General features: G+C 41.2%; 1 long non-coding RNA gene across 1 annotated transcript in view; it reads right to left on the reverse strand.

The window, feature by feature from the left end:
* The window catches only part of LOC138972515 (uncharacterized), a 15,994-nt gene extending 10,487 nt beyond the window's left edge, over nt 1-5,507 (reverse strand). Inside the window, exon 1 of the long non-coding RNA XR_011457650.1 lies at nt 4,944-5,507. This is a non-coding gene — a long non-coding RNA (uncharacterized lncRNA). The remainder of the gene's footprint in view (nt 1-4,943) is intronic.
* Between the last annotated feature and the right edge of the window lie 6,993 nt (nt 5,508-12,500).

Raw genomic sequence — 12,500 nt, forward strand, 5'->3', positions numbered from 1 at the left:
AGAGGTTGGGTGTGGGGGGTGAGAGAGAGGTTGGGTGTGGGGGGTGAGAGAGAGGTTGGGTGTGGGGGGTGAGAGAGAGGTTGGGTGTGGGGGGTGAGAGAGAGGTTGGGTGTGTGGGGTGAGAGAGAGGTTGGGTGTGGGGGGTGAGAGAGAGGTTGGGTGTGGGGGGTGAGAGAGAGGTTGGGTGTGGGGGGTGAGAGAGAGGTTGGGTGTGGGGGGTGAGAGAGAGGTTGGGTGTGGGGGTGAGAGAGAGGTTGGGGGTTGGGGGGTGAGAGAGAGGTTGGGTGTGGGGGGTGAGAGAGAGGTTGGGTGTGGGGGGTGAGAGAGAGGTTGGGTGTGGGGGGTGAGAGAGAGGTTGGGTGTGGGGGGTGAGAGAGAGGTTGGGTGTGGGGGGTGAGAGAGAGGTTGTGTGTGGGGGGTGAGAGAGAGAGGTTGGGTGTGGGGGTGAGAGAGAGGTTGGGTGTGGGGGGTGAGAGAGAGAGGTTGGGTGTGGGGGGTGAGAGAGAGGTTGGGTGTGGGGGGTGAGAGAGAGGTTGGGTGTGGGGGTGAGAGAGAGGTTGGGGGTTGGGGGTGAGAGAGAGGTTGGGTGTGGGGGGTGAGAGAGAGGTTGGGTGTGGGGGGTGAGAGAGAGGCTGGGTGTGGGGGGTGAGAGAGAGGCTGGGTGTGGGGGGTGAGAGAGAGGTTGGGTGTGGGGGGTGAGAGAGAGGTTGGGTGTGGTGGTGGGGTGCATTTCAAGGAGTCTCGTCATGCTCTAATAAATACCACGACACAGAACACGCAGGGGCCGCGGTCATGATAATCTACTGTCACCTGACACTAGTCAGGGACCGTGGTGTACATAGTGCAAGACGTGTTTGATTGCTTGTTTGACACAACTTTTAGCAGCTGCCTTTTCTGCCCTCTCTCTGTCTCTCTGTCTCTCTGTCTCTGTCTCTCTCTCTCTCTCTCTCTCTCTCTCTCTCTCTCTCTCTCTCTCTCTCACTCTCTCACTCTCTCTCTCTCTCTCTCTCGCTCTCTCTTTCCCTCTTTCTCTCTCTCTCTCTCTCTCTGTCTCTCTGTCTCTCTGTCTCTCTCTCTCTCTCTCTCTCTCTCTCTCACTCTCTCTCTCTCTCTCTCTCGCTCTCTCTTTCCCTCTCTCTCTCTCTCTCTCTCTCTCTCTTGCTCTCTCTTTCCCTCTCTCTCTCTCTCACTCGTTCCTCTCTCTCTCCCTCTCTCTCTCTTTGTCTCTCTCTTTTCTTTCTCTCTCTCTCTCTCTCTCTCTCTCTGTCTCTCTCTCTCTCTCTTGTTTGCTTCACTTTTTACTCTTTGTGCATTAATTTTTCTCCGTGTTTGTTTATTGATTTCATCTCTCAGATTTTTGGTTGTTGTTAATAATTTTGTTTATTATATTATGAATTTAAACGTGTCAAAACACACTCTCCAGGTTGGACATCTTAATGTCTATCATCTCGTTAACAAAGTGCCTGATATATGCGTGCTGCTAAACCAAAGCTCAAAGCCAGTTCATGTTTTTGGGATGAGCGAAACACGGCTCGACTCGAGAATTGCCGATAACTTGATTTACATTCCCCAATACTCTGTTTTGCGACGCGACAGCGCAAGGAAGAATCAGACAGGCATTGCAGTCTATATTCATGAATCAATTTCTGAATTTGCAACACGAAGAACTGATTTAGAGGACGACAATATTGAGTGCATTTGGATTGAAGTAAAAAACTGTAAATCCTCGCCTCTGCTCATAGGTTATATATATCGTAACCCTGCCGAAACGTCGATTTGGTCAGAATATTTCATTCAGATGATGGATAAAGTCAAATCACGCAATAAAGATATTGTATTGCTTGGAGATTTTAATATTAATCTGAATAAGCCTCAAACAGTATGGAATTCAACAACAACTTTATTAGGTCTTCATCAACTGGTTCTGAACCCAACAAGAATAACAGACACAACTGCAACTCTTATTGATCACATATATATACTGATAATAAGAAGATTGTTTCTAATGTGTATGTGTCCAATTCCAGTATTAGCGATCATATGCCTATTTTTTGTTCGGTCTCTATGCGCTTGCCTAAATCAGGACCAAAAGGCCACACAACCATAGAATACAGAAGCTTTAGACATTTTGATGAGTCTGCATTTTTTCGTGATCTTAGTGAAGCTCCATTTCAGAGCGTTTTTGATTTCAGTCTTGCAGATGATGCTTTTGATCAATTGTATAGCATTTTAAGCACAATTATAGATAAACACGTGCCCCTGCGTCAGCATAGAGTAAAACATGCCAGACTTCCGCCTTGGTTAACATCAGATATTATAGAGGCGATGGCTCTGAGAGATTATTTCAAGGAAAATAAGATGACAGACGAATATAAACAGCAGAGGAATGAGGTGTTAAACCGTGTGAGACAATCCAAAACTGGTTACTTTGATAAATTAATTTCCGATAAGAAAGATACTGCAACAATTTGGCGGGCAGTAAATGAAATCCTTGATAAATCTAGGAAAAGGTCAACTGCTAATCTAACAAAACTATCTGCGGAAGAATTTAATAATCATTTTATATCTTTAGCGGATAAATTGAAGGCTTCTGTGGCAGAAACAAATTCTCGGGATAGAGATGACTGTTTTGAAAAATTGGACGAATTCTGTCAGCGGAACAGAATAAACAATGAAGCGTTTATCATTCCTCCGATTGCAGTTCATGAGGTCGGAACATTTATTGAAAACCTGGAGAATAAAAAGTCCATGGGTCCTGATAAATACCCGTGAAGTTATTGAAGCTTTCTCTACCGTATATTGTGGATTCGCTCACGTTTGTATATAACCTTAGTATTGAGCAGAACTTTTTTCCGTCTAAATTGAAAAGCGCCAAAGTCATACCCCTTCCCAAATGTAAAGATCTCTCAGACCCAAGTAATTTTAGACCCATTTCTTTACTGCCTGTTTTGTCAAAACCATTAGAAAGGCATGTGCACAAGCATCTTCTTGCTTACATGGAAGAACAAAATTTGTTCCATCAGTTTCAATCCGGTTTTCGGTCCAAGCATTCTTGCCACACAGCTCTTACGTCTCTCTGCGAAGCTTGGCTGTCAGCAATGAACAAGTCTGAAGTTACAGGAGCATTGTTTTTGGACTTTAAGAAAGCATTTGACTTAGTCGATCATTCCATATTGCTGAAAAAATTACACTATTATTTGAGAAACGATTCGGTCTGTGACTTCTTTAAATCGTATCTTGCTGACCGGACACAGTATGTCACTCTACAATGCCAGAATTCGTCTACTGCACTAGTAAGACATGGCGTCCCTCAAGGGTCTATATTAGGACCTATTCTCTTTTGTATTTACGTTAATGATTTGCCTTTACATGTATCGGATGATAAAGTCAAATGCGAGTTTTTTGCAGACGATTCGTCTATCCATACCAGTAACACCTCGTTGGAATCAGTAAATTCTTCCCTGAAGAACACTTTGGACGAAGTTGCGAAATGGTGCACATCAAATGCCATGATACTGCACCCAGAAAAAACTAAAAGCATTGTTATTACCACAAGACAAAAGCATCAGCTAAGTCCTCTTAAATTACAACTGACCTTAGGTACAACTCAAATACAGCAAGTTAAAGAACACCGCATACTTGGTGTAACTGTTGATGAAGAAATGAAATGGCAAACACACATAAGCAACCTCTGCAAAGTGTTATCAAGGAATTTGTATTTGTTGTCAAAACTCAAACATTATGCGAAGTCTGAAACATTAAAAATGTTCGTTCATGCTCATATGATGCCTCATATTAATTTTGCTTCGACATTGTGGGATGGCTGCAGCGATGTTCACTTATTAAAACTCAATTCTTTGTACCGTCGTGCTGCAAAACTTATCCTGTATGAATCGCACATGTCTACAGAAATGAAGTTAAACATCCTTAATTTCCTTCCCCTAAAAACCCACCTTGCATACAATAAGGCTGTCTTTATGTATAAAGTAGTTCATGGTGATGTGCCCAGTTATGTGCAATCCTATTTTACACATGTTACGAAGAGGTATGGGTCTCAAAATTTACTTCCTCCAATTCCTCGTATAGATCTTTATAAATCCAGCTTAGCTTTTTCAGGATCATCTCTGTGGAATTCTTTGCCAATAGAAATCAAACGATCCGCATCATTAAAGGCCTTTAAAAGGCAGTTGCACACACATTTGATCACACTATAAACTGCCCCTGATGTCTAGTTTCCATTGTGTACTCAGATAATGTATGCAATGCTCTTAAGTGTTTTGTTTTTTATGTTTATACTTGACCATTATTTTGATGTTTTACTAGTTTAATACTTTGATTAGATACTGTTCATTTTAGGTATGAAATGATAGCATGTGCTTGTGTGTAGATATGCGAGCGCACGCTCGCGCGCGCGAGCATGTGTGTGTGTGTATATGTGTGTGTGTGTGTGTGTGTGTGTGTGTGTGCATGTGTGTGTGCATGTGTGTGTGCATGTGTGTGTGTGTGTGCATGTGTGTGTGTGTGTGTGTGTGTGTGTGTGTGTGTGTGTGTGTGTGTGTGTGTGTGTGTGTGTGTGAGTTTATGTGTGCATGTGTGTGTGTATACGTGGGTGTGGATGTGTGTGTGTGTATGTGCGCAGTCTTTGCTTTCGTTTACAATTATTCTCTGTATATGTTCCAAGGACAGGTTGGAAGATTAGGCTAAGCCTAAAACCTTTATCCTTATGTAATAAAGTTCTGAGTTCTGAGTTCTGAGTTCTCTCTCTCTCTCTCTCTCTCTCTCTCTCCCTCTCTTTCCCTCTCTCCCTGGTTATCGCACACGCACGCACACGTTTACTCCTCAAAAAAGGTCTTATTTTGGAATATTTGTGTGTGAGCTTTTGCATCTTTCTTGTGTGCGATTGCGTTTAATGTTAGTGTTGTATAACGACAGAATAGGCTTACCTGTGGTGCTCAGACACAGCTCTCAAGATGTTCAGTGCAACAGAAAGATTCTGAGACACAAGGGGCAAACTGTTTGTTTCAGTGCACTGTGCTGTGTTTAGTTGTAACGCTACAGTTCACAGTCCTCAAACCAACACATCTTACACCACGAAACGTGACAAACTTATGATCATACATGACCCCCTGAACCTTAAATCATTTGTTTTCACGTGAAGTAGGCTTATACAGTACTGTCGGTCACAGACTCCAAACTCGGTTGTTCACTATCTGGCACTTCCGTTTATGTCTTGATTGCAAAACAAACGTCATTTACTGATCAAAATGTTAAACAGAAATGAAGTAAGTTGTAACACAGACTGAGATACTGAGAACAAATCGTTGTACAGTGCTAGGATGGAATGCAACACAGAACTATAACAAGGTGTGCACCAACGACGCAAGGAAAAACTTCCTGTTTGAAATATTCCAACTCGTTATGTATGCCGCGTGGTGTCGACACAACGACAGCGACCACGTGACACACTCTTTATACCCGGGGTGCATAGCTCATTAAATTACACTGGGGTGGGTCATGTGATATTGTAAAATTGCCTTATATGGACCGGCAAAATGAACCACCTCCAGTTCTGCAAACTCACGGTGTTAGAGCGCTCAAAACAATTGCATTCGCTGTATTTACCCTCTTTGTGTATCTTGCACATGTTACAACAGTTGCAGAAACACAAACCACAAAACCGTTAGGCTTTACTCTTTTTTACGCTTTTGGCAGCGTTCACTCCAAATTTGACGCTTAAAACGGACTAGTTTCTGTCCACGATCAAAGCTGTTAGCGCACAAACATCGCTATACATGACAGCTAATGCTGTATTTGTTACACTTTAGCAGTGTTGACCCCGAGTATCCACTGCAAAGACAAAAAATAATAGCAAAATCTCAAAGCAGATGGACCAACTTCAACAAATAGAAGAAAATAAAAGCTAAGGGCTCTTTTCATTAATTCATTAAGAAGCTTGCTGAAAGTAACAAATGACTAGCCTTTCTAGCTTTCCCAAAAATGTAACAAATAGTCTTCTTTTCTTCGAAGTTCATAATTTCATTTAGTTTCTTCAGTTTCCTTTTGTGCTTTAACAACCGTTATTGTCAAACCAAAACAAAAAAAATCTATATCATAATCGAATTAGTCTGACTTGCACGCTAAAAAAGTTGTATCATCCTATTTTAAAGTATAGGGGGCTTTTTACGGTGATTCGTTAAGGTCTCTTCATTGGTCCATATGGCCCCAGGCTCCTAATACATTACACACTGCCTGTAACACGTCTCTACTGTGGTGTTGACGACAGGTTACATATATACACTACACACTGCCTGTAACACGTCTCTACTGTGGTGATGACGACAGGTTACATATATACACTACACACTGCTAGCAACACGTCTCTACTGTGGTGATGACGACAGGTTACATATATACACTACACACTGCCTGTAACACGTCTCTACTGTGGTGATGACGACAGGTTACATATATACACTACACACTGCCTGTAACACGTCTCTACTGTGGTGATAACGACAGGTTACATAATTATATACACTACACACTGCCTGTAACACGTCTCTACTGTGGTGATGACGACAGGTTACATATATACACTACACACTGCCTGTAACACGTCTCTAATGTGGTGATGACGACAGGTTGGTTCAGACACAGACTGAGCTGTGATAACACTGGTCCTCACAAGATCACGCCGAACAAATAGATACATCGTGTTTTGTTGGCATAACACAAAAAATTAATACGGTCTGCATGACAGGATGTAAGATAGTAGGTCTAGAAATATCACTTAAACAGCTTCCCAAAATGCATGATGTTACTAAAGTTGGTGTCTAACATGTACCTCATATATTCATCTTTTTGCTGCATTAAAGTGATCATTGAAAATAATGCTCACTGTGCCCGTTTTCAAAGACTTCTTAACACATGTTGCTGTCATCAAGTAAAACCTTGCATTCAAAGCTGTTTTATTGATATGACATGCATTCAAGCACACACTTCGTGTAACAGAGAAGGTACGTGGACTCAGTCGCTCATGCTCAGTTCATCTTGTGATTTTGGTTGCGTTGTTTGTAAATATGACGGACATAGATCAATTGAGACAATTCAAAGTTATGTAGTTGGAAAACACAAGGATACGACATGCATAACTTGCATGTTACAGACATCATTCGGTTTTGGTTTTCAAATGTTACAGGTTGCAAAACGATTGGTTCAAACTTGAATACCAAAAAAGTATTGTTTTTGTGTAGTTTTGTACAACTTAGTTACTGTAAACTCAAGGGTCTGACGGTCAACATGGACGGTCTCAGTGTCAGCTTGTTACACTGTTCTGCTTACCTTTTCGGCGTGTGAAAGTGGGTAGTTCTCGTCTTATGTCGACAACATGGTTTTCTGTGGTTATGTGGTCTGCAACATGAGTGTAATGCGTGTCGTATCTCTAGCCGTCCCCACAGTTGTTATGCGTTCTGTATCCTACTCATGTGTGGGTATCATACTACACAACGTCATAGACACAAGAACACGTATATAAACTATACTATCCCTGATACATTGTAGCTAACTCATGACATTACAGCATGTGCAAACTGCATACGCGGGAAGCGTGCAAATGTCAAACGTACCAATAAATCCACACAAAGTAAGAACCTGGGAGAGTTGATGATGCTGACGCAACGGTTAAAATCTCATTCAAGCAAATATAGTATCATGGCTGCAAAGAAAAATATATGCTGAACATTCTTCATCTACCAAAAGTTCAGAGCAGGATGTTTGGTGCCTCTCTGGGCAACAGATATTCAGCCACCCACCTCAAGTTTTTCTCCCGAGCTAATGCGAACTGTAACTTTTGTGTTATGCCACCAAAACACGATGTAAATATTTATCCGTCGTGAAGATATAAGACTCATCACGGCCACGCGATACGTGTACCAGGGCCCTCGTGACGTTTCACTCTACTGCACATACGGGTCACGAAGAACTCATCGTGGTGGTGGTTGGGGGGGGGGGGGGGGTGGAGCGTACTTGGGTTAGCACAAATGCAGATAAAAACATTCAGTTGTTTGTAAGTTGATACGTTTACGTCGAACAAAAGCTGCTGTCTTTCACAAGGATATGCTATGATCACGAGTACGCTGACTTTCGAAGCAAACAAAGGCCGTGAAAACAGGCTGGCCTTTTTGAAAGGAGCAAGCTTACCCGGAACCTTGTTCGTCTCACGTAACTGCACATCCAGGTCGCGATGAACTCAGCCGAGGGCCTTACTCGGGCAGAAATGCACTTATATATATGTGTTTTGAAAACTGAAACATTGACGCAGGACAGAAACTGTGTCTCTCTCTTTATGTTTCTATTTGTCTACCTCTATCTGTCTGTCTGTCTGTCTGTCTGTCTTACTGTATGTCTGTCTGCTTCTATCTGTCTTTCTACCTCTATCTGTCTGTCTGTCTTACTGTCTGTCTGTCTGCTTCTATCTGTCTTTCTACCTCTATCTGTCTGTCTTACTGTCTGTACATGAAATGTGATATGAATGCTGTTTTTATATGTGATACTCTTACTTTCTCCCAAGCGCAAGACAAATTCTTCCATGAAAATTGAAGCCAATAAAATTTGAGTTGAGTTGAGTTGAGTTGAGTCTGTCTGTCTTTCTACCTCTATCTGTCTGTCTGTCTACCTCTATCTGTCTGTCTGTATGTCTACCTCTATCTGTCTGTCTTACTGTCTGTCTGTCTACTTCTATATGTCTGTCTGTCTGTGTGGCTGGCTGGCTGGCTGGCTGGCTGTCTGTCTGTCTGTCTGGCTGGCTGGCTTTCTACCTCTATCTGTCTGTCTTACTGTCTGTCTGTTTGTCTACCTCTATATGTCTGTCTGTCTGGCTGGCTGTCTGGCTGGCTGTCTGGTTGGCTGTTTGTCTGTTTGTCTGGCTGTTTGTCTGTCTGTCTGTCTGGCTGGCTGGCTGGCTGGCTGGCTGGCTGTCTGCCTCTGTCCCAGTCCGGGATCGCCATAACAGCTAAAGGGACGTTAAACAACAATAACTACCAAACCGTCTCTGTCATTGTCTCTCTCGAGCTCTCTTTTCCCTCCCCATCTTTGCCTCATCCCCCCATCACCCCCCCCCCCCTCCCTGTCTGTCTGTCTGTCTCTCTGACTGACTGTCTATGTCTGTCTGTCTATCTCTGTGTCTTGCTATCTCTCTGTTTATAAAAGAGTGAATCCAAGGTGTGTAAGTGTTTGTGTGTGTGTGTGTGTGTGTGTGTGTGTGTGTGTGAGTGTGTGTGCGTGTGTCTGTGTGTGTGTGTGTGTGCATGTGTGTGTGTCTGTGTGTGTGTGTGTGTGTATGTGCGTGCGTGCGTGCGTGTGTGTGTGCGTGTGATGTGTGTGTGTGTGTGTGTGTGTGTGATTTGTGTCTCCTTCTCTCTTGTCTGTCTGTCTGTCTATTTGTCTGTTTTTGCGTACGCATGTGTGTACCACCGTGCTCTTTGACGCTGACACAGTCTACACTAACATCAGGCCGGGAAAGTCACGCTGACACAGTCTACACTAACATCAGGCCGGGAAAGTGACGCTGACACAGTCTACACTAACATCAGGCCGGGAAAGTCACGCTGACACAGTCTACACTAACATCAGGCCGGGAAAGTCACGTTGACACAGTCTACACAAACAACAGGCCCGGAAAGTGACGCTGACACAGTCTACACTAACATCAGGCCGGGAAAGTCACGCTGACACAGTCTACACTAACATCAGGCCGGGAAAGTCACGCGGCGAACAATACAAAGAAAAGATTACAGTTCACCAACAATCTATGATTCAATACATTATTTTAGATAAATCCAAACACAAAGAGACTGCCAACGTTCCAATTTTCAGAATCAGAAAACAAGAAAGGTAGGTTGTTGGAACGTTTGTTATTGACAAAAATACGTAAAATAAAATATCCGGTCGATATATTTGTGAATGTAACGTATTTTTGTCAATAACAAACGTTCCAACAACTTACCTTTCTTGTTTTTTGATTACAATATTTTATTTCTTATCTTCTTTTTTGCATTTTTTATTCTCCAATCTTTTAAACTTTCTTGGGCTAACTTTGAACGAAAATTTCATGAACTATTTGGTAAGGTACAATGATGAAATGTAATCAATAGTTCGGACTGGGTCGAAGGTCGTATAACGAAAAAGTCAACAAAATCAATGAAAAACTGAGGCCGTGACTGTGCCGCCACAAAATATGACGTCATGAAATAGCGCAATCACAAAGCGGAGAAACATGACACAAGCAAATATGGCAATCCGTTTGTAAAGAAATTACGTTTTTTCGTGTTGATCTAAATAATTATTTAGCTAAATAATTCATTATTTACACAAAAGTAAAAAATGTGATTGTTGTAATTAAATAAATCTTTTATTTACTAAACAATTCATTATTTAAGTAAATATTGCATTCTATAGTATATAATGCATTCTATAGTATATAATGCATTCTATAGTATATAATGCATTATATACTATAGAATGCATTATATACTATAGAATGCATTATATACTACCAGTGGTACCCGTGCTACGCACTTTGTGTGCTGCGCATGCGATGTCATTTTGTTGGTTATGTGCTTGTGAAAATGTTGTTTGCACCCCTCCCCCCCCCCCCCCCCGCACATTATCCCGCATATAATGAATTATATTCTCTTGGTGAAAAATAAAATGTTAACCCTTACACCGGTGCAATTCTGTAACACATGTTACATAGCCACTGGTGAATTAACAGAGAGAAAAATAACAAAAAACAGTCATATAGGTTTTCGCATCAATGGGAGGTAATCGGAACTGACCAAAAAGACTGCGCGACCGCACGCGACTATACAAACAAACAAAATAAAATACAGCAGGTATGGCGTTTGCATGAATCCATGATTACGTCTACATGAACAACAGTGATAAAAGTGCGCATCTCTTCCCAGCCGTGCAGCGCTTTGAAAGTTGGAAGCATTAAAATTTAAACGGGTAAAAAGCCATCGTGAAGATACGAAAAAAAGTATGACGTGTAAAATACTTAATGATTCAAACGCATAGTATAACATATGTAACTGACAACAGAAAATATATACATGGTTCACACACACAATCGAGTGCACACATCCATGCTTATTTAAAGTCATGTACACACACACACACATACATGGCATCAAGCAACACACAATTAAATGACACATATGGAATATGGAAAACGTATAATGGACATGAACATGGCAAGTAATTTACACCGTTACCTACTATAAAATTGATGATATATATATACCACTCACTTGCTATTCGCCTAAAAGCTTGCAGTGTGCTGTGACACATATAAGAAACCAGAAGAAAAAAGGACTTTACTTTGGCGAAAAGAGCATATGCTGCTTATTTTTGTACATAACTGCTATAACTGTATTTTTTCCGAACACTTACATGTAAAAAACATAGAGATATATCTTACCATTTCACTAAGACAGCCAAAATAACGGTCAAATTAAGGGGAGATCATGATGACGTACATGTCTATGGTTGCACCGGGGGAAAATATTTAGTCGCTGGAACCTATAAGGTTATACGGCGACTTATCAGGTGATAATGTTTCGAACTTATCTTTTAAAAATTAAGTAAACAAATCTATGGAATATTTTGGAGTTCCATTAACAGATAAACAGATCTATCTATCTTCTTATATAGGTTTTCGCATCAATGGGAGGTAATCGGAACTGACCAAAAAGACTGCGCGACCGCACGCGACTATACAAACAAACAAAATAAAATACAGCAGGTATGACGTTTGCATGAATCCATGATTACGTCTACATGAACAACAGTGATAAAAGTGCGCATCTCTTCCCAGCCGTGCAGCGCTTTGAAAGTTGGAAGCATTAAAATTTAAACGGGTAAAAAGCCATCGTGAAGATACGAAAAAAAGTATGACGTCTAAAATACTTAATGATTCAAACGCATAGTATAACATATCTAATTGACAACATTGACAACAGAAAATCTAAAATACTTAATGATTCAAACGCATAGTATAACATATCTAATTGACAACATTGACAACAGAAAATATATACATGGTTCACACACACAATCGAGTGCACACATCCATCCATGCTTATTTAAAGTCATGTACACACACACACATACATACATGGCATCAAGCAACACACAATTAAATGACACATATGGAATATTGAAAACGTATAACGGACATGAACATGGTAAGTATTTTACACCGTTATCTACTATAAAATTGATGATATATATATACCACTCACTTGCTATTCGCCTAAAAGCTTGCGGTGTGCTGTGACACATATAAGAAACCAGAAGAAAAAAGGACTTTACTTTGGCGAAAAGAGCATATGCTGCTTATTTTTGTACATAGCTGCTATAACTGTATTTTTTCCGAACACTTACATGTAAAAAACATAGAGATATATCTTACCATTTCACTAAGACAGCCAAAATAACGG

The sequence above is a fragment of the Littorina saxatilis genome, linkage group LG8 (assembly GCF_037325665.1).
Source record: "Littorina saxatilis isolate snail1 linkage group LG8, US_GU_Lsax_2.0, whole genome shotgun sequence".
Lineage (NCBI taxonomy): Eukaryota > Metazoa > Mollusca > Gastropoda > Littorinimorpha > Littorinidae > Littorina > Littorina saxatilis.